At 36.7% G+C, this 24,143-nt stretch overlaps 1 protein-coding gene across 1 annotated transcript in view; it reads right to left on the bottom strand.

The window, feature by feature from the left end:
* The window catches only part of RIT2 (Ras like without CAAX 2), a 410,741-nt gene that overhangs the window by 180,616 nt on the left and 205,982 nt on the right, over nucleotides 1-24,143 (bottom strand). The gene's annotated exons all lie outside the window — the stretch shown is intronic.

Here is a 24,143-nt window from a genome sequence, read left to right as displayed (position 1 = left end):
TGGAAAAGCTATTAAGATATCCTCTTTTCAGAGACTGCATTTTCTTCATATATTTTAAACAAAACACATTCACAACAGATTACATGAAGCAGCAGATATGAGAATCCACCTATGTTCTGTTAGGTGAGACATATAAGCTATGTGCAAAAAATATACAATAATTTCACTCTTCTCACTAATTTTAAGGGAGAATATACTTATTTTTCATAAAAATATATTATTGATATTAATGTGTAATGGGTTTACTATTGTTAACTTAAGTGAATTAATAAATAACACATTTAAATTTCCTCTTTTAATTTTTAGTACAGTATAGTACATATCATTGATATATATATATATCAATATATATGACCTGGATAAAGAAAAGCTCTTTTGTGTCCTCTGTAATTTTATAAGTGTAAAGGGGTCCTTGAGAACTACTGATCTTGACCAAGAGCATCACCTTTTATTTCTTTGTTTTCTTATCTATAAATGTGTCATGATGATGATCAGTCAAATTCCATGCAATTGAAATCCATTTAGAAAAAAATAAATGTGCATAATATCCAAAAGCTGAAAACAGTCCAAATATCCATTAACTGATGAATGGATAAAGAAAATGTAGTATATCCATACAATGGAATATTAGTCAGCCATAAAAAGAAATAAAGTAATGATACAAGCTACACAGATGAACCTTAAAAACATCATGCCAAGTGAAAGAAGCAAGTCAAGAAAGACCACATATAGTAAGATTCCCTTTATGTGAGATGTCTGGAAGAGGCAAATCTATGGAGATAGATAATAGGTTACTGGTTGCATACGGCAAGAGGAAATGAAATGGTGAGTTTGAGGGGATGGTGGCTAAAGAATATAGGGTTTCCTTTTTGAGGTGAAGAAAATATTCTAAAGTTGTCATGGTGATGGTTGAACAATTCTATGAACATATGAAAAACCTCTGAACTGTGCACTTTAAAATGGTGAACTGAATGGCATGTAAATTATATCTCAATAAAACTGTTAAAAAATGTGTACAATATCTACCTGAAATCATCTTGTGACGATTAAGTAAAAGTATTTTCTTCAGGGCTTAAAGGATTTCATCTAAAGAAACAGTCATTATTATTACTAATACGACTATTTCTACTTCCACTATGGTAGCAATATAGCCACAACTATTATAATTAAGATGGGTAAATATACAGAGTAATTTTAAGGTGATGTAGATATGACAGGTGTACTCAAGATAGAGATGAAGTTAATACTGAAAATAAAGGAAAAATTAGCGTTACTGAGGACCTGAGAAGGAAATTGCTGGATATAATGTGTCAGGCAGGGGAGAGAAACAAGACCTGTATTCTAGACTGAGCAATTACATGACTTTGGCTAAAATAGTTAGTTACTGGTATGTGGTAAATTATTGAAGCCTTATTTATTTTCAAAGGCTGTTTTCATTTTTAAAATGAGGTAATTCTTTTGGAAAACAAAAAGTACTACCCAAACTGAAGATAGTATTAGGCAGTGACTAAAAATATCAGTTCTCAGGTAAAAGAAAAATGTGAGAAAGTTTATCTTTCTCTTAGTGCAAAATAGTTGTTCAGTATGAGAGTACCTTTATTTTTCTCAACTCTTCTAGAATCATTTCTGCCCCTCCACTGTTCCCATGTTTTTAATGTGTAATACTGGAGTCTTTAGACAATAATGAACCGAGAGCACAAATTATCTCAGAATGCTGGAGCTAGAGTTAATCAAGTCAAACAATTTGCATTATGGTAGGAGGGATACAAAGTCAAGTTTGATAGAGTTCATTTCTGATTGATTTATTAACATCCTCATGGCAAGCATAATAATCCTATTTAGACACCCAACAAATGCTGAGCTTGGGGAGCCATAATAATCAAACCAAAGAGGCTATAAGGGCATTTTGACCCATAGGATGCACATATGAATGATCCTAAGGATATGTTGTTGTTGGGGATAGAATCATGTACGCCACAAAGGACATGTTCAAGTCTTAATCTACTTTCCTAAGGAAACCTATTTGTAATTGGGTTCAATTATTACTTAAGTTAGCATGACCTAAGCCTGTGGAAGTCTTTCTAAGTGGACTGAGGCTTTTGAAGTATTTTAGGTTATGGTTTTATTTTATATAATTTGTTTTATAAGTAAATATTTGATTGGGAACCCAGAGTCTTAGGCTATGATAAGAACACACTGATTGGAACTCTGGCTTTGCATTAGTCATTTCAGCATCTATGCTGAATGAGGGTGAGCCTTAATCCAATATGGCTGAAGTCCTTACAAGGAAAGGAAATTGGACACAGAAATATAAGCCAGAAATCAGAGAAGTGGATGCAAGAACAGAGAGATGGCAATGTGATGGAGGATTGCCAGAATGCTACAGACTCTGGGAGAAAGCAACCCTGCCAATATTGTGATGTCGGGCTATTAGCCCCCAAAGCAGTGAGACAATAAACTCCTGTTGTTAAAGCCACCCAGTGTTCGCTGTTTGTCATAGCAGCCCTGGGAAACTAAGATGTTCATTTATCCTTTTACTCGTCCACTGGTCAGCACTTACTGATCACATAAAGTGTGTCAGACACCATGCTTGGGACTGGGGCTATAAAGATGACAGATGCACGATTCCTGAGTTTTAGGCTGTTACAGATTTTTAAGGAAACAAGTCTGTACTACACTGACTATAAGACACTATGATAATTGTAGAATATCAGAATGAGGCGCATTCGATCATGATTTATAAATGCACATTTTTATGCATGTTAAAGCACTTTCACATGCATTACTGGGGCCCTTATAAAAGCGTCTTAAAGAAAGCAGAAGAGATTATGTTAACCTCAGTTTACAGCTGAGAAAACTAAAGCATAGATGCTGAAATGACTTGTGCAAAGCCAGAGTTTGAACCAATGTATTTTTATCACAGCCTAAGACTCTGGGCTCCCAATCAAATATCTACTTATAAAGACAAATTATATAAAATAAAACCATGACCCAAAATACTTATAAAGACTTAGCCCATTCAGAAAGACCTTCACAGGCTTAGGTCATGCCCACTTAGAGCTTCTCCAAGAGCCATATTCAAAGTTTCAGTACAATCCAAATTTGGATCATTTCTTTAGGGTTTACTGCAATTAAATTTCCTCTTTCTCTGGAATTTGATATGGTGTTTGTGCCTTTTTCTTGGCAATTGATAGATTTCTCTTGGATTTTTAATCATCCCGCAATGAATAAATCCTCTCTATAAACAAACAAAGCTCCATCTGTCCTGGCATTGTTTGCTCTACCTTTTTGTATACCTGTCACTTTATATAATAGTATAATTCTATACATTTGATGGTGAAAATGATGTAAGAAAATTACCTGCCACCAGGACAAATACTAGGCCAAGATATAAAAATGGAAATGTTTTTCTCCAGAGAAGAATATTCAGCTTCCAAATTCTATATACAATTCTCTTTTCAAAACAACCCCTTTCCAGGATAGGAATAGAATAGAGCATAGCTCCTTCAGAATGGAATGTGAGTTCCAAGATGCAGGCTAAAAATAAACAGCCTTTAACATGCTTATTGCTTAGGGATACAGCAGGGAAGAAAGAGACTCCAAGAGAAAGCATGGCCTGTGGAGATCTTGATTTTGGATTTCTAAAATGGTGAGACAAAAAATTCCTGTTGTTTAGGCCAACCAGTGTGGGGTATCTGTCACAGCAGCCCTGGGAAATTCACACATAAATCTAATTAAATATTATCTAAAGGAAAACAAAAAGAAATAGCTAATTTTCTGCATTAAATAAAAGATGATTTTAGGAGTGTTTATATATTCTAGTGTCTAGTTATGTGTGTGAGTATATATATATACGTTTATATACTTATATTGCCAGATAAAGTAGACAAAGAAAGTCAAAGAGGGGAGTCAGAGTTGTGGAATTGTTTTGTCCACAGAGGCATGCGCCCTCTCGCTGAGAAACCAAATAGACCTTCAGACAGAATCACAGGACTGGTTGCAAAAATGATAATTCAGGTCTTGCCAGTGAGGGGGGATGGCTGGGAAGTTCCCTCCCCTGCAGATGTGGGTTGGGGCCCAAACATCTTTACACTAAGAATAAGGGAAATAGGCAAGCTCTCACAGGGTCTGTAACCCAGCTTCCAATTATCTGAGTTCCTGATTGTTGTAAATCGATATGGGATTTCTAGTCCTTTTAGCCTTCTGCGGGAAGCAAATGTGGTAAGTCACAGTGACCTAGAAACAATAATAATAATAATAATAATAATAATAAAAAGAGAAACTAAGTGGACTAAGAAAAAGTTATTAATCACAAGTTCTAAAATTACTGTGTTTATTATTTTGAGGAAAATAAAAGAATATGAATTTTAAAAAAACAGATATTTGGGAACTGAAAAATAGAAAAATTGAAATTCAGAACTCAATGTATGAGTATAAACCAGTTTAGGTATAAAGAACAAGAGAAATAGTTAACAAAAAGAAAGGTCAGAAGAAAATAATCAGAATGAAGCACAAGGAGATAGGATAGAAAACACAAGAAAAGAGCATGAGAAAGATACAGCATAAAGTGAAAAGGACTACCATAAATCTAACTGGAATGCCAGAAGAAGGGGAGAGAATAAGCCAAAGGTAATATATGGACATAATGGCTAAGAATTTTGAAATGTGATTTTTTAAAAAAAGGAGCCGTAATTCAAAAAGCACTACAGACGATAACAAGAACATCACCTCCACTCCACCCCCAAAAGGGAGGGAGGGAGGGAGTGAGGTGGGGAGACAGAGAGAGGCAGAGAGAGACAAAGGCACATAAAACTAAACCTGTTGAAAAGTTCAGACAAAGAGGAAAAAACCTTAAAAGCATTAGGGTTGGGGAAGTTTGGTATAGAAGTACGGTATAGGTTACTTTCAAAATAACTGTGGGATATAAAGCTCACTTTTCAATCTAAACAATGGAACATTTTCTTCAAATTGCTGAAAGAAAATAACTGCCAGCCTAGACACATAGACTGTGGCACCCAAAAGAATATATTGCCTTAAAATATACATGGGACATTTACCAAAACTGATTATATGGAGTGCTATAAATCATTACTGTATAACTTTCAAAGGACTAAAATTATGCAGTGTTTTCTTTAAGAAAAATAGAAATTGGGGGAAAATCAGTATAAAAAAATGATAACTGGCAATTTCCCAAATCATCAAAACTTAAGAAATGTACTCTGCACCCCCATGAGTTAAAACAGAAACCACAATGGAAGTTAGAAAATTTGTTTCATCACTAAATAATGATGAAAATACAACATAGAGAAATGTGGAATATAGCTATACAGCTCAAGTCTTCCTCAAAGGGACAATCTAAATGCATGTATTAGAAAAAAAGAATTGTTGCAAATGCTAAACATCCATCTCAATCATTCAGAAAAAAATTGCATATTAAACTTCAACCAAATAAAAAGAAGAAATAATAAAAATAAGAGTAGATAATAATGAAACAGGAAAATTCCAGGATAATCTCACTTTTAAAAATAGTGAGATTTAAATAATAATACACCAAACCTGGGTGTATTCCAGAAATGTATGGTAGATTTTACAATTGAAAATGAACCAAGGTAACTCAACATCTTAATAACAAAGTCAAAAGTTGGTATTTTGAGAAAGCTAATACAATTGTATATACATGTCAAGATTATTCAAGAAAATATGAAAGAAGCAAAAATAAGCAACATCAGGAATGAAAAAGTAGACATCATTTCAGATTCTATAGAAATGAAAAATATCAGAAGAAGCTATTATAACTTTTATGCAAATAAATTAAAAAATTTGAAGACGAATTCTTAGAAAAAGACAAATTGCCCAAATGAATAAAACAGGAAATCAGAATAGTTTTATAACTCTTAAAAATGTTGAATCCACAGGTAAAAACTTTCTAATAAGGAAAATAGGCCTAAAGTACTTCACCAATAAATTTACTCCAAACATTTAGGAAGTAGCATCAATCTTACACAACTTATTTCAAGATCACAGAGGAAAAACAATTCCCAACTTCTTTTGAGGCCACCATAACCTTGAAACCAACAGCTGGCCAGGATATAATGACAGAAAGCAGATCAACCTCACTTATTAATATAGAAACAAGATACCTTAAACAAAACAGCAACAAACTGAATCCAGCAATATAAAAGAGATAATATATCAGGATTTGGGTTTGTTCAAGGAATGCATGGTGGATTTCACAAATGAAATAAATCAATGAAGTTTATCAATTTAATAAAGTAAAGGAGAAAAATCACGATCCTCTAAACAGACAAAGCAAAGTCATCAATAAAATTCAATACCCACTCATGATTAAAACTCTTACCAAACAAAGAAGAGAAAGGAACTTTCTTAATTGCATAAAAGGGTATCTGGAAAAAGTACTGAAAATACAATTAATGAAGAAATGCTTAGAATTTTCTCTCTGAAATCAAAAATGAGACAGAATATTAAATTTAATTTATCTTTCACATTTAGATTTACAATTCTATTCAATATTTACTGGAGGTCCTGACAATAAATAAAGAAAAAGAAATAAAAGGTTATTATGACGATTGGAAAGGAAATAATAAAATTGTCATTATTTACAGAAAACAACCACTGTATATGGAGAAAATGCTAAAGACAAATTGTGAGAATTAATGAGTAAATTTAGTGAGTTGCTGGATGTGGTAGACTGTATCTTCCAAGATGGCTGCAAAAACATTTTCCCATCTTGCATGCTCTTCTTACCATGTAATGTTGACAATCTTCCCATTGGGTGGGGTTTATGTTCCCTCTCCTTGTATCTAAACAGACCTTTAACTATAGAGGAGGTTATGCTATGTGACTTATGTGGCTGGGTCATAAAAGGTGATACAGCTTCTGCTTGGTCCTCTTGAAATTCAAGCTCTTGGACTCAATCACCATGCTATGAGCAAGCCCAGGCCACGTAGAGAGGACATGTGTAGGCATTCTGGCAAAAAGCAGTTGTTGAGGTCCCACAGCAGCCAGCTATCAATCACCAGACATGTAAGCAGGAAGCTTTAGAGATAATTCTAGCACCAACCACCATGTGAACACAATCATATGGGAGAGCCTCAGCAATAACTGCTTGGCTGAGTCCAGTTAACCCCAGAACCCCGTCAGATAATAATAAAATGATTTGTTTTGATATTACTTATTGTGCAGCAATGGTTAACTAGAAGAAACATTATGAAAAAATTAAAATTAAATAAATAGCCTTTACCACACTCAATGGTAAAAGACTCAATAATGTTAAGCTGTAAAAGTCTGTAAAAGTCCCCAGATTATACATACATATATATTATATGTGTATAACAATCATTGAAATCCAATAAAACTGTCATTATTTACAGTATATGCATGTATATATCAACAAGATAATTTTAAAAGATTTATGGAAATGGAAATAACAAAGAATAGCCAAGACAATCTTAAACAAGAAAAATAAGGTTTTCCATTACCAGATACCAAGTCTTATTACAAAGTTACTATAACAAAGACAGGGTGTTAATAATGTATGGATAGATAAATAGACCAATGGAACAGAATAGAGAGTCCATAAACAAACTAACATATACATAGACATTATCACAAGAGTGACACTGGAGAACAATGGAGAAAACTAAGTCTCTTTGAAAAATGGTGCTGGGTAAAACTGGAGTTCGTATTCACCAAAAAAAAAAAAAAAAAAAGAAAGAAAAAAAATGACCATTACAACAGGAATTTGTATAGGATTGCTGATAGAAATATGAAAGATTAAATCTAGAAGAAAGGAGACTATTTTCACAACCTTGAGTAGGAAAGATTTCTTAATAATAATTTCACAAAAAGTACTACCCAGGGATGACATCATCAACATGGCAATGTAAACAGCTACTGAAAACTTCTCTCTCCAGAGATTCAATGGAAAAAAACAGAACAATTCTGAATTATTTGGAATTCTGGAGGAGGAATAGACTGGAAAAGGACCCTGCAAATGCTGAGTTGAAGAAAAAGAAGAATATCAGGTAGGAATCTTCTGTCCCAGACCTGTTGGTCCTCTCCCCTCCCCCTGACCTGGTGTCATGAGGGAAAGGCACAGAATCATCAGATTGGACCCTTCCCTCCACAGACACAGACTACAAAATCTCTCACAGCAGTGAGACATACCCTCACCATTTGAAGACGGAGGGGACAGGGGAGGACAATTCAAGGCCCCGGTCAGTGTCAGTGAGAGACAGAGACTGAGGAAATGTGGACAGACTGTATTTCCAGTCCTGGGTATGAAAGCCCTCCTCCTACCCTTGAGGGAAGCAGCAGCTGGCAGCCATTTCCTTGCCTAGGGGACGGCTGGAGTACTGGGTCAGCTGAGGGAGTACCTTGCCAATAGGTGGAGCCCCACATTGAGCCAGATTTTGGTGAGCAAAGTAAGGGCATAGGAATCCTGCAGTTTTCACTAACCTGTGTAGATGCAGCCTGTGCTTGGAGGCAAAGCAGCTTCTCAGGTCAATTAAGTTAACAAACAGCAGCATCTGCTGGATAGTCCAGAAGGTGCAAGGGAATTGAAAAACTTTTAAAAAAGATGCTCCAGACCCTTTTGTAAGATGACAGGAGCTGGTCTACACACCCTGCATGGAAACCCGGCCCTATTTTGGCTGAGAAATATGGAAGACTCAACTGTTAAAGCAGGGATCCAAAACAAACCCAGGTCTTGCTGGCCGGTGGAAAGAAGAATACCACTGGAAGCCAGCAGATTTGTATTATAACACACACTGAACTTGCTGGAGTGCCCAGTGCCTACCTCCCATCCATGTGGCAGGCCATTGTGAGTGCCTGATTTTGGAGCGAATACTGGGGGAGAGAGCCAATCTGACAACTGGCCAGCAAGAGAAACAAGGAAAGCTAGAGATCAAAAGACAAACAAGAAACCCTAGAAAAAGAGAATAAAAAACCTCCAGAATAAACTAATCAAGAATCAGATGCCTAGACCGCAAAGAATCATGAGCCACATCAGGAAACACGAAGATATGGCCCAAATGAACAAACTAACACCTCAACTGAGATTCAGGAGTTGAAACAACTAATTATAGATGTTCAAACAAATCTAAATCAAATCAACGAGTTGAAAGAAAATGTGACAAAAGAGATGTGGGATATAAAGAAGACACAACATACTGAAAGAGAAAAACTGTCAACCAAGAATCCCACATCCAGCAAAACTGTCCTTCAAAAATGAGGGAGAGATTAAAATATTTACAGATAAGCAGACACTGAAAGAGTTCATGAACAGCAGATCTCCTCTACAAGAAATACTAAAGGGAGTGGTACAGACAGATAGGAAAAGACAGGGAAGAAAGGTTTGGAGAAGAGTGTAGAAATGAAGATATCAGGAGACAGAAACAGGGTAGAGATCAGGCATTTGATGCTGAAGGAGTGTAGAATGTTCAACAGGATTGATAGTATAGATCCAGAAATGGATAGCACAATACTGGTGATGGTAGCACAATATTGTAGGTATACTGAAAAAGGTGACTGTGAGTATGGTTGAAAGAAGAAGGTTAGGGGTAGGTATGACACCAGAAGGAAAGATAGGAGATAAAAACTGGAATTGTATATCTTAGAGAAACCTAGAATGCTCAATGATCATGATTAAATGTAGAAATATAAGAATGTTTTTACATAAGGGAGAACAAATGAGTATCAACTTTGCAAGGTGTTGAAAATGGGATGGTATTGGGGAAAAATACAATCAATACCAACCAGAGTCTATAGTTCACAGTAACACTGTAATGTGCTTCCATTAATTATAACAAGCATAATATACCAAAGCTAAATATCTATAAAGAAGGATATAAGGGAGGGGTATGGGATTCTTGTCCTTAGTGGTATTGCCTGACCTTTTATGGAATTTTATTTTATTTTATTTTTCATCATCATTTTTCTTCTCTTTTTTTTCTTTTCTCCTCTTCCTCTTTCTTTGTAGAAGAACTGCAAGTGTCCTCATATAGATTGTGGTTGTGAATGCATAATTATGTGATTATACCGGGGATGGTGTTTTAAAAGTTCAACTTCTGTGTGAGACTAAAGGAAGAGATGTTTATTAGGTGCTAAATCTATATTTTTGTAACACACTAAATAACTGAACTTGTATGGACAGTTAATCCAAACCCCATAATTACATGGAACTTCGAACAGGGAGTGAGATCTGGTTGGCTTATACAGATTAGTGAAGCCCCGATACATCCCAGAGCAATTTAGACAGAGAATAAAAATGTATTTGCAAAGCCCTCTTGAAGGACTGGAGAAAATGTGGAAATATTAAAATTCCCCACATGGGGAATTAAAAATATTCCCACAATCACTGGGGACTACAAATTTAGAAGGCTGAGACCTCAATCTTGGGGTTTGCCCTTAGGAAGCTAGTTACTGCAAAGGAGAGACTAAGCCTACTTATAATTGTGCCTAAGAGTCACCTCCAGAGAACCAATTTGGTTGCTCAGATGTGGCCTCTCTCTCTAAGCCTACTCAGCAAGTAAACTCACTGCCCTTCCCCCTATGTGGGACATGACTCCCACGGGTGTATATCTCCCTGGCAACATAGAACTTCACTCCCGGGGATGAACCTGGACCCGGCATCAAGGGATTAAGAAAGCTTCTTGATCAAAAGGGGGAAGAGGAATGAAACCAAGTTTTAGTGGCTGAGAGATTTCAAATGGAGTCGAGAAGACATCCTGGAGGTTATTCTTATGCGTTGTACAGACATCCCTTTTTAGTTTTTAGTGTATTGGAATAGCTAGAAGGAAATACCTGAAACTGCTGAACTACAACCCAGTAGCCTTGATTCTTGAAAACGATTGTATAACTGTTTAGCTTACACTGTGTGACCCTGTGATTATGAAAAGCTTGTGGCTCACACTCCATACACTGACAGATGAGCAGAAAAATGAGAACAAAAAGTAAATGAATAACAGGGAAGGATGTGGGGGATGGGATGTTTTGTGTCTTCCCTTTTACTTTAATTTTTATTCATATTCTTATTTATTTTTTGTGGTAATGAAAATGTTCAAAAATTAATTGTGGTGATGAATGCACAATTATATAGTGGCACTGTGAACAATTGATTGTACACTTTGGATGACTGTATGGTATGTGAATATATCTAAATAAAATTGAATTTAAAGAAAAGCACTACCCATAAAAAGAGATTGATAAATTGGGCTACATTAAAACTAATGATTTCTGTTCATGAAAGGCTTATAAAGAGAACGAAAAATGCCACAGAGTGGAGAAAATATTGGCGACACATATTTCCAACAAAGGGTCTATATTCAGAATATTAAAGAACTACTACAGATCATTAAGAAAAACACAAACTAATAGAAGACTGGGCAAGAGACTTGAAACAGCATTTCACAAAAAGGATATGGAAATCACCACTCCAGATTTGGAAAGGTGCTAATCCTCATTAGTAGCCAGGAAAATGTAAGCAAAGGCACAAAGAAATAGCATCACATACTGACCAGAATATTTAAAATTAAAAAGACTGATAAATTTTCAAGGGTCTAGAACAATTGGAACTATCACAGCCTCCTGGTAATTGATAAATTTAAACTACTAACTACTCTGGAAAACATTTTGGTATAATTTATTCAAGCTGAACATTTGCATGTCTTATGGCCCAGCAATTCCACTCCTAAGTAGAAACCCAATAAAAAGAGTGCATGCATGTTTTGACAATAAGAGAAAGAATGTTCATAGTGGCATTACTCATAAGAACCCCAAACTGGAATCAACTTAAATGTCCATTAACAATTGAATGGATAAATAAATTTTGGCATAGTAATACAGATGACTTAAACACAAAAATACTTATTCTAACTTACTTATTGTAAAATTTCACCAATTTTAAAGTACAAAATAAAGGACAAAACTAATATGGTGTTAAAAATCAGGAGAGTGGTTTACTTGGAAGAGGACAGAAGAGGTGATGAGATACAAGGGTCTTGAGGGAAGTTGCAACATCCAGGATTCTACTTGCCCTTCACAGTGGTTATAGAAATATGTTCACTTTTTCATAATTCATTAAAATCTGCAAGCTTACACATTTTTTGGCACACATTTTTGCATGAATGTTAGCCTTCAATATGAAAAATAATGTTTTTAATAATATTTTTTTTATGAAAAAATAAGGCTGCTTAAAAGGGGATTTTCCAAGAGTTGCTAATAAAAAGACATGTTCAGAATTTCAGGAGAGTATGTCAGAATGCAACCCTCTTAAGTGAGTCCTATCAGTTTCAGCTTCCTAATTGCACAGTTATCATTGCTCCCCTTGCTTCCTGGTCAAACGAAGGTTCAGTGGATAAAATCATAGAAAAGTGATTCCTGGTAAAGAATGTGTCGGGAACACATTGATGTAAACCTCAGAAGATCTCATACAGTCAGTTCTCTGCTTTGCTCCTGACCATCTGTGGGACTCTGTGTTTTTTCTAGCACTAAAATCTTCCCTGAAAAATGAATGAGCTGGATTCAATTACAGCTAAAATCCCTTTCAACTCCAGCTCTTTGTTTCTCCCTCAGGGTTGTTCTGTGCATTTTGGCAGTGAGATTACAAAAAGGTCAGGACCTTCTGAACCTCAGTTTGCAATAAACCAATCAATGAGTATGAAATACCCCATATATAACCAAGACACTGTTGGAATCTGTGAGGGATTCAAGAGCATTAAAACAGAGAGAGACTAACTTCGAGGGACTTAGCGTAATTCAGGAGGAAAAATAAACATGCCCAGTATAAAGAACAACTACAGCATCAAGGCCAGGTCTGTGATTTGTACTAAAGGAAGTCACAGTCATAAAATGGAAAGATCTCTCTGAAATGATTTTGGTTAAGGCATGGGCCTTGGGAATAGGGGAAATTGAAGGGACTGAGAAGGCAACATATTCAGTAGTTCAGGATTTATATGCGCATGAATAGAATGGGAATCTGCAAAGCAAAAGGTCTGTCTAGAATTGAGCATAGCTACCTGCTAGTGACAAATTAAGGGCAAGAATGTTCCCTGGAGGGAAGCCCATCAATAGAAGCCTTCACTTTGGTTATGACCCATTACTGGATTGCATAATTTGGAAACAGGATAGTTTTAAAAAGGGATGGGCCGGTATTCAATCTGCAGTCAGCAATGGTAGCAGAGAAACCCCAACCATTTCCAGACCCACTTCATAACTGGGGCACGAGCAGGCAGACCAACCCATTCACACAGCCAGAACCAACAGAGCCCTGCCCTTTCCTTCCTGCCCCTAACCTGGTGGCAACACAGAGACCAAGTCCAGGAGCCAATACTGATATGAGTAAGATGTTGGATTACCTGGTAAGGATTTTAAGGCAACTGTAATAAAATGCTTCAACAAGCACTACAAATTCTCTTGAAACACATGAAGAATTTGAAAATCTCAGCAAAGAAATACAAGTTACGAAAAAGATCCAAACAGAAATTCTAAAATATAGAAAAAGATTAAAACAACAACAACAACCACAGCAACACAACAATGCAAAAAACTGGCAGGATGGTCTCCAATAGAATGCAGAAGGCAAAGGATGTGACCAGTGAACCTGAAGACAGATCAATAGAATTAATGCCATCTGAACAACTGAGAGAAAACGAAATGAAAGAAAAAAATGAAGAGAGCCTTAGGTATCTGTGGAACAATAACAAACATTCTAACATTCATGCTGTTGACATTCCAGAAGGAGAAGAGAAATGGTGTGGAACTACAAAAGAATTCAAAGAAATAATGACTGAACACTTCCCCAATTTTCAAACCACAGACCTACAGAGATTCAATAAGCTGAGCAAAACCCAAACAGGACAAACTCAAATAAATGAGTAATTAAATCGTAATTAAACTTCTGAAAACTAAAGACAAAGAACAAATCTTTAAAATAGCTAGAAAGAAATATGCAGGACCTATAAATTAATAGTGATTTGGTTGACAGTTAATTTATCATCTGAAACCTTGGAGGCCAGAAGGATGGCGCATAAGCTTTCTCAAGTGAAGAAAAAAAAGAGCTGACAATCCCAAATCCTATGTATGGTATAACTATTCTTCAGGAATGAAGGGGAAACAAAGACATTCTCAGATGAAGGGAAACTTAGATGTTAGCAAAACTACCCTTAAAGAATGACTAAAGGATGCTCTTCAAACAGAATTATAATAGTAAGAGAATGAGGCTAGGATCTTCAGAAAGCAATGAACAACAACATAAGGAGTAACAATAGTAAATACAATCGGGCTATCCTTTACTTCATGAGGTTATTTAATCATATTTTGTAGTTGAAGTAAAAGATATAATAGCATCTGATTTGGCGCTCTATGTATGTAAAGGAAATCTTAAGAGAGTTATACTTAAAATTGGGTAAAAGGATTTAAATTGAAATAAACTTTCTATACTTCACTCACAGTGGTAAAACACTGATACTTGTAAGCCATGATTGGTACATATGAATATAGTAACACTTAGATCAACTGCTAAGAAAATTCTACAAAAGGCTATACTCAAAATCACTATAAATAAGTCAAAATAGAACTGTCAAAATCATCTAGTAACCCACAGGAAAGCAAGAAAAAATACAACAGCATAAGAATGAGAAACAGAGGGAACAAACAGAAAAGAAATGATAAAAGGGCAGACTTAAGTACTAACTTATCAATAGTACTTTAAATGTAACTGGTCTACATAAAACAGTTTAAAGACAGAGATTGACAGAGTGGATTAATAAAACACAACCCATCTATATGCAGGCTACAAGAAACCCAAACATAATGATATAGATAATTTGAAAATAAAAGGATGGAAAAGATACACCAACATGCACACTCACATACACCGATCTATTGGGTATAGCCAGAAGTTGATGAGGAAAATTCTCAAAAATGTCAGAGTCTGGTCAGGCTAAGATACCTTGGGAAGGAAAGAGAGTGCTGAAATTATAATAGGATAATACAAAATTTAAAACTTAACCCATTGGACATTTTCTCCCTTTTGGTTCTGCTCCCAAGGTGGTTGGTTTTAAAATTATCAAAGATCTGTTCAGAGCACTTCTATAATCTTGGATTTCATTTCAATCAACCAATCTGATTCCCCATACATCCTTCTTTCTTCTTCTCTTTAAAAAAAAAAAAACAAGCTTATTTCTACAACCTTTCACTGACTTGTCAATTTTACAAATGCAGACAATGATCTAAGAAAACTAAACAATTCAGTGTAACACGATTTGAATAAGGAAGAGAAGCAAACAGTTTCAATGTCAGTTCAAGCTGAGCAGACACAAGTTCTGTTCTAATGAAACAAGAAACTACAAAATGTAAGGCCATTTAGTTGTACATGAACAATATATACAGCGAAATTTCATTTTATATGATGAATTTGCCTGTTAAAACTGGATTTAATCTGTAATATTTTCATCACTGAAGGGAGGGTCTTCTAACAAACATTTCAAAGGTCATTTAAGGACCTTTGTAGACCCTACATAATCTTATTTTTGAAAGCTCCAACTCATACTATCCCAAACCTACTTAAATCTACCTATATCCCATATTGAACAAACAAAACAGATACATACTGTGGTGGTATGGAATTGTATGTACCCCAGAAAATCATATTCTTAAAGTTAATCCATTCATGTGGTTGTAAACCTATGGTAAGAAGGACTTTTTGATGAGGTTACTTCAGTTAAGGTGTGGCCCAGGGTGGGTCTTAATTCTCTTACTGGAGTCCTTTATAAATGGGATGGATACAGAGAGAGGGAAGTAAGAGGGACAGAGGTAAGAGGGTGGGAGGGGAAGAAAGAGAGAGGAGAGCGAAGACAGTCACAGAAGCAAGAAACTGGAACAAGAAACTGAAAGCAATGAAACCTGGAAGAGAAGGGAAAGCAGACATCATCATGTGCCTTGCTGTGTAGCAGAGGAGTCAAGGTCACAGGCAGCTGGTCTTCAGGAAGAAAGCATTGCCTTGGTGATACCTTGATTTGGACATTCTCACATTCCCAAATCTGTAAGCACGTAAGGTACTAAATTCCCACTATTAAAAGCCAACCCATTTTATGGTATCTGCTTTGAGCAGCTTAGCAAACCAAAACACATACAAACATTTTATGTATGTATATTTAAATAAAGTAGATAAAAATTGACATAATAATGCTATTTGTATTTAAGGATTAATTCATTTCTATTTTTAAACACATACACATTTCTTTTTCTTTTTAAGTCTCCAATATTTCTTTAAAAAGCTTGAAATGTTGATAGGTTCCAGGATCTCTCTTTTAGTGCCCAAAGAATAACATGCCCTTTCATGCCTCTAGGCCAGTGGTTCTCTAACTTTAATATGCTAGGAATCACCCAGGGAAATTGTTAAAATAGATTGTTGTGCTCTACTCCCAGAGTTTCTGATTTAGTAAGAATTGAGGAAGGAGTGTGGAAATTAATATTTCTAACGAAGTTCCCAGTTGACAGTGATTCATCTGGTTTAGGAACCCCATTGAGAATCACAGCTGTAGTCCAAAATGAGATTGTCTATGCGTTTAAAAAGTTAGCTTCATTACTTGAACGGCCAATAATCTTTCTGATGTGTTTCTTGTCCATCTCCAGACTACTCAACCTTAATTAGTTCATGAACTAATGCAAGGGAACAGAAATTTATGAAAAGCCCCTTTACTCAGAATTGCTACTCTATGTTTCACATTTGAACATCAGGAAAATAATTTCAAAAATGACTTTTGCAAAATCCATGCACCTCAGCCCATCCACTGTGGTCATCAAAAGCTCCCTGGGTTTTCACTCAAATTTAATTAACTCTTACTTTTCACACAATTATGAAACATTTGATTATCTAGTGTCTAATATGTGAAACAACAGATTAGAAGAGTAACAATAAACAGAAGCCTGCTTCAACAATCCAGGTGAGGAAGGTTGGATGGTAGTACCTAATATTTATTGATCCTTACTCTTTATCAAGCATTCTGCTAAGATAATCTACTGACATCTCATCTCACCCCCACAAAAACCATATGAGAAAGATAGTCTTACACCCATTTTACAGAAACAGTTGTCAAGTAAGATTTGGAGCAAAAGGTGTTTATTAGGGATCCACAACAATGAAAGAAGTGGGAGGATGCAGGATTGGGCACAGGAAGAAGTTGAACTATAATACAATCCCCAAAAAGCTCTAGGCCAACTAGCGTGGGGGGGGGGGGGGGCATGGAGCAAGATTTACTGGTCCAATTATTCCACCTTGTGCTGAAATGGCTTGACATTTATGCCCCCACCTCACGTAACCATTGGAAATAGATATCTTAGTTTCGTAGGTCTTCTGTAAAAAAGTATCACTAACTGGGTGGCTTAAAAAAAAACAAAAACATTTATTGACTCAGTTCTGGGAGCTAGAAGTCTTAAGATGCTAGCAGGGCCAACTCTGAAGTCTGTAAGGTTCAGGTGTGGCCTGCTGGCAATCCGCAGCTGTCTTTGGCTGTGGCGTTAACTCTATCCCTGCCTCCATCACATGGCTGTCTTCCCTGTCTGTCTGTGTCCAAATTTCCTCTCCTTTTAAGGACACTGTTCATACTGGACAACAGTCCACCCTAATCCAGTTTGGTCTCATCTTAACTAAGAACATTTTTAAAGATCCTATTTCCAAGTAGGATCACAGTCATTTGTCCTGGAGTTAAGACCTGAACATATCTTTTTGGGGGACCCAGTTTAATCCAGAAGAGTAAGCTTCCCCAGGGAGGGCGTGACCTCAAGTGGGGTGGCTGTCTGTAGTTGACGCTGACCCTGAAGCACCTGAGAGCTGGAAGCTGTCTACTGACTATACTCTCCTACCCCCACAGCTGAAAAGCAAGTACGTCTTTGAAAAAGGACGTGTGTGTCATCTTGTGTCTGCCACAGAACTGTCCAAGGATATGTAGTAATTATCTGAGTAAAGGTCAAACCCAGGACTTTCTGACTCTGTTGACCAAATTCTTTGTTACTTTAAAATACATATACTGAGTTTATTTCTTTACTGTGTCTTTAGAAGTCCATTATGGACACCCACTGTTTTGTCTGCTAATTAAATGATCAGGAACCACTCAGAAATACAAGAGTTTGTCCCTACCTGAAAGGTCACTAAATCTCACTGTAGTTTTTTCACCTGTCATCCAGTCAGTGTGCTGCATGAGTATCAAATCAGTGACTGGTCAGCTCTATTGCTCTTATCCAGGATACCATAATTTCTCATCCTGACTACATGACGAGACTCCTAACTGCTCTTCTTGCTTCTACTCTTGCTCCAGCCCAACAGCAAGACTGATTTAATGAAAAATCCACTCATACCACAACTCTGCTCAAACATTTTAAATAATTTCTCTTCACACTTAAAATAAAATCCAAGCTCTACTTTTAAGATCTTATACAATCTGATCCTACCTACTCACCAGAGACACTGAACCTCAAACACTCTGAGCTAAATCCCATCAAAAGACTTTACAAATGCTGTTGGCTCTATCTGGAACAGACTTTCCTAAAATCCTCACTTCACTCCATCCAGATCTCCTGCTCAATGATTTTCTTAGAAAGGCCTTCCCTGCTGCTCTAAGAAAGCACTCTCCCTCATTAGCTTCACCCTGCTGTGTTCCCTTTGCCTGATTCATTGTTCTTCTTACCTCTTTTCACTTCTTGAAATCATGTGTAGGTGTCTGTGTGAGTGTGTGTCTATAATTTTATTCAAAGCACTATTCTTTGTTGTGTGCAGTTGAGAAACACACCCACCCACATGTATACATGACCACAAACACAAACACACATAAACTGTTCAGTATTATCTTCTCCACTATAATTTTACTTTCTTAAAAACAGAGATTTTATCTGTCATGTTCACCCTTGAGCACCTAGGTTTCAGAAGAGTATCTGTCACCCACTGGGTTATTATTAAATATTTGGTAAACAAATTGAATGAAAGAAAGATGGTAGGAAAAAAATGTAAGAATCAGAAAACTAATTTGGGTTCTACATCCCACTAGTTTGGATAAATTACTTAAAACTCTAAGGTTTGTTTTGTTTACCGTCTGGAATTAATATATTCACATTGTGTTTTCTGACAATTAAATCAAATAACATATAAAGAAAATGCTATAAAAAATAAGTAGAGCTAAATAATTGCTAGTTGAAATTAAGTACATATTCCCATAAAATTTAGTAAATTACCAAACCTTTTTTTCCTTAAAAAATAAACCTTAATCATTTGGAAAATTGATTATGTGGATTATCTAATACACTGATGATGAAAGATACATGAAGCACTGTTTTATTTGTTTTGTTTGGGTAGTATTTGCAATCATTAATGTGCATTGCAGCATATTCAATATATTTTATCTTTGATTAAATGTGTCTTCAAGGCAAGTACTGCCTATGAAAGCATCCTAAGGATGCTTTATGTGTGTGTTCTAGGTAGAGTGATTGTCCCAAATCCCCACTAAGCACTCTCCATCACTTGTACACACTCACAGCCCCACAAATTTATTTCATCCTCCCAAGATTTGTTTTTGCTAGTCCTTTCTAAACAAACCATTGCCCATCACCTGATCCTTTCTACCTGTTTAGGATGCTTCTCCATTCAGCCTCTTCCTTCTTCAAATATGCCCGTACTGATCTTTCCTGGTTTCCAACAACTACTGCACTTATGGACTGTGCAACATTGTTCAACATTTAATTGTATTGTTTAATATGGCCTTCCACCTACTTCAAATGCATAGAGACTGCCTTTCCGAGGAGAATGAAAAGTCCTTGAGAACAAGAGCTAAGTTACTCATTTCTTTAATATGCTCCAAAGCTACTATCAATCTGCAGAGACAAATATGTGCTTCATATAACTTTAAATAGCTCTTATTTTTCTTACTACAGCAATGGCCCAATCTCCATAGCTTCCATATACCCCTCTTAATAAAAGACTGAAACTATTTTTGTTACAAATTTCACCAAAGAATGAAAAAGGAGTCTATGTTGATCCCAAGTCTGTATTCAAAGAGTTCCTTCCTCCGGTTGTGGAAAGCTGAGCTCCCAGGACCCTGCTGGCTGATTATTAAGCTGAAATTATTAACCTTGAACACTGACATGGTCTACCTTCAGGATAAACAGTCCGTGGTCTATGACAGACATAAAACTTCTCTAATTTAGCTCCCAAATCCCTGGAAATCATTCCATTTGTAGCACATTTTTGCTTTGCACAGTTGGTCAGGGTTTGTAAAAAAACAGTAAATAGTAATTATCCCCTTCCTCTCGCCAGTGTGGCAGCAGAAGACATGATAAATAGGGACAAACAACAAGGAAGCACAAGGATTTAATGATGCCTAGGAATCAGAAGGGGCTTTAGGCAGACTGGACAAAATTGTTCAGCTGATTAGAAAATAGTTTCTTTCTACGGTACTGAATCTTGTCTCCTTACGCTTATTTTCCTTGCACTCCTCCCTCCAGCATCTGGCTATTACTGATTTGTCCATAGTCTGGAGTCCCCCACTCCACCCCCAAGGCATTCTTGTTCTGATCTCCCCTGCTCCTACTTGCCAATAAAATGTAACTGCTTCTGTTCATTCTCTGAGGAACATGCTAAGGTCTTGAAGCGGAGATTAAAACTAAACTAAACTAATTTATGTTAAATAGCATTGATTGGCAGGCCAGCAGTACAAAACAGTGAGTCTTAGCTCAGACTAGTTTTTGTCTCTCAACTCTTAGTAATGGTGTGATTTTGATTAAGTTGCTGAACCTACTGAAACATCAGCTGACTTGTAGGTAAAAGGGTATCATAAAGTAGATTGTGGCACAGGCTTGTGGTGAGAATTAAATAAAATTAATTGGTGTAAAGTGCCAGTAAATACCAAGTGCAGAAGCAGCAACATCAGCATCAAAATGAATGCGGTCCCCAAATAAAATACTAGCCTTTAAACGGAACCCTTCTATATTTTAGCTCAAAGAAGTAAATAACAATAAAGACAAAAACCTTTTTTTTTTTTTTTGGCAATTAAGAAACAGGTTTAGTCATCAGCATTTTCTTTACTTTCAAATTCTTCCATTTTAGTCTGAGGTAGAAGAACTGCCTCATGAAAATCCTACTTCTCTCCCTCTCAGAAATAAACAAAAGCACCAACGTAGTTTTCTTCAGGGTCTCTGAGAGTTTAACTTTTGGAATACTGTCAAAACTCCTGTTAGCTGTGGAGGATCTAGATGTCAGCATCCTCTTGGTTTTTGTTGTTGTTGTTGTTGTTTTTGGATGAAGAAACAGAGACCCAGACCTTTCACATACTGATTTAACAAAAGGAAAATACACCATCTGGGTTTTGGTCTTAATTTTGTTACCAACTGCAATTAAGTAAAGTCCTTTTCTATCAATATATTCACCTCTAAAGTGTCCTCATCCTGCAGATGCCTGCCTTACAACTACACAGCGTGGTTAGAAGATTAAGATAAAGTGTGAATTAAAAGTATTTTGAAAAGGAAAAAAAACACTCTACAATTATAGGAATAATTACTTCCATCACAAACACCACAGCCAGAAGCCAAATTTACACATCATCACTTCATTATTGGAGATGTTGGTACTTGAGCATTTTTACAAAGACTCTAATTTGAGTTTTCATGGTTTGTGCACATTCTGTGACTATCTTGTTTACTTGCTTTTATCTAAGAGGAAAAGTCTGTCAAATCTGCAAAATTACTCAGCTTAATATCTTTTGGTTTTTGTTTCAGTGATATCTGTGATCTTGTGATTCACCTCCCTGCTTATCTGAAAGGTGTAATTTACCAGGCTGGGCTGGGGGTTTTGCTGAGCAACCCTGTGTGAGATGCTGAGGTTCACCTACAAGCCTAGGACAGCTGACTCTGGCCTGACAGGCTGGGAGGGTGGGGAAAGGGAAACGTCGGCTCATACTTGAATCATCTAGAGCAATGGCTCTGGAGAAAATCTGGTTAACATTTGCCTGTAGAATGAACTGAATTCCCTAACTGTTCTCAAATTCATGAGCTTTCTCAGAATCACTTAAAGCTCTCTGGGCACCCAGTCAGAGGATTTTGTCTCCAGGAATTCTGAGAAGTACAACAAAGGTGGTCTAAGGATCACTGATGGTACACTTCCTCCTTAGGGTCCTCCCTCATGCTACAAGTTGTGGAACTGTGACCCATAACATGCTTTGAAATTTGCTAACTAGCTGTGAAATCATCCTTTGAAAGTTATCACTGTTATGTATACATGTTAAAGTTCATAATAAAAAAAATTAAGCAAAATCACAGGGTTATATTTCCAAGTAATAATTTAAGTGTAACCGTGTAGGTTTGAATGTATTATGTCCCCCCAAACACCATTATCTTTGATGCAGTCTTGTGTGGGCAGGAAATGTATTGGTGTTGATTGGGTTGGAGACTTTTGATTGGATCTTTCCATGGAGATGTGATCACTCAACTGTGGGTGAGATCTTTCACTGGATAGTTTCCATGGAGGTGTGGCCCTGCCCACTCAGCATGGTCCTTGATAAGTTTACTGGAGCACTAAATAAGCTCAGACAGAAGAAGTGAGCTTGCTATAGCCAAGAGGGACACTTTGAAGAATGCACAGGAGCTCAGAGAGTAGCTGCAGCTGAGAGACAATTTGAAGACGGCCATTGAAAGCAGACTTTTGCTCCGGAGAATCTAAGAGAGGAAAAATGCCCCAAGAGCAACTAAGAGTGACATTTCTGAGGAACTGCAGCCTAGAGAGGAACGTCCTGGGAGAAAGCCATTTTGAAACCAGAACTCTGGAACAGATGCCAGCCACGTGCCTTCCCAGGTAACAGAGGTTTTCCGAACATCATTGGCCATCCTCCAGTGAAGGTACCCAATTGTTGATGCATGACCTTGGGTACTTTATGGCCTTAAGACTGTAATTTTGTAACCAAATAAACCTCTTTTATAAAAGCCAATCCATTTCTGGTGTTTTGCATTCCGGCAGCATTAGCAAAGTGGAACAGTAACTTTACAAACATTGGTTCTATCTGAGATCTATTCACTTTAAGAAAACTTAAAGTACATTATGAATGACAATTCAACTATGTAAAACACTTGAAATATGAAAGAGTAATTTGTTTTAAATAAAATGCTTACCTTAGCAAAAGGTTCTATTAGCAAGCCACTTTAAGCAAGCTAAAAATAAATAATTAACTGGAATAATATAAACTATTAAAAACTAGTTTGAATTTACACTCAATGCAAATAAAGATGAAGTATCTCAAATTAAATTGGGTTTAGAGAATCCAATTTACAAAAATTTACTTTGCATGTAACTTCTTGATAATGTAACATTGTACAAAATGAGTCATGGCAATGGAATTGTAAGATGATCTGTCTGGTCCCTGAACCAGGTTTTCCCTTTGCCTTCTCAGGTGCACCAAGGACAGGATGGCTGAAGCATCCTTCTGTGGAGAGATCTCAACGAAGAGGTCATCATAGCCTGCCCATCAGGTCCTGTCCAAGAAGTAGTGTCTTCCCAGATGAGTGTAAACTACAATGAGCTGTATGAATTCTTGTTGGATCCCAGTCTAAACCGGAAATTGTTTCTGCCTTATCAATTTTGTTTTTTTTTTTTTGGAGGAACCGTGAGACTGCCTGAGGATCCTGATGATTCAGCAAGAGCAGTCTGAAGCAGATAATGGCATGTAAGAGTTCTTCCAGTTCAACCTGAGGAGTCATGTCTTGCTATAATTCAGGACGGAGGAAATGTCTTGTTTTGGTGGATCTATTGCTACATGACAAACTATTCCCCAAACTTGATGGCTTACAACAAGAACCACTTTATTGCTCATGTTCTTGAAGTCAGAAATCCAGACAAGGCTCAGTTGGGTGATTCTTTTGCTTCATGTGGCACTGGATAGGGTCTGTTATGAGGTTACTGTCAGATGGAAGCTGGTGCTGGAACTTTCAAGACAGCTTCACCCACATGTGTGGTGCTTTGCTAGGACAGCTGTGAGTCTGGAACCATCCTCTTGCTTTGTCCACATGGCTCTCTCCACACAGTTAGCTTAAGCTTCTTCAAATGGTGGCTGGATCCCAAGAGCGAGCATTTCAAGTGGCAAAGGCAC

This window comes from Choloepus didactylus, chromosome 16, assembly GCF_015220235.1.
Source record: "Choloepus didactylus isolate mChoDid1 chromosome 16, mChoDid1.pri, whole genome shotgun sequence".
In the NCBI taxonomy this organism is placed as follows: domain Eukaryota; kingdom Metazoa; phylum Chordata; class Mammalia; order Pilosa; family Megalonychidae; genus Choloepus; species Choloepus didactylus.
This window is presented reverse-complemented; position numbering and strand designations above follow the sequence as displayed.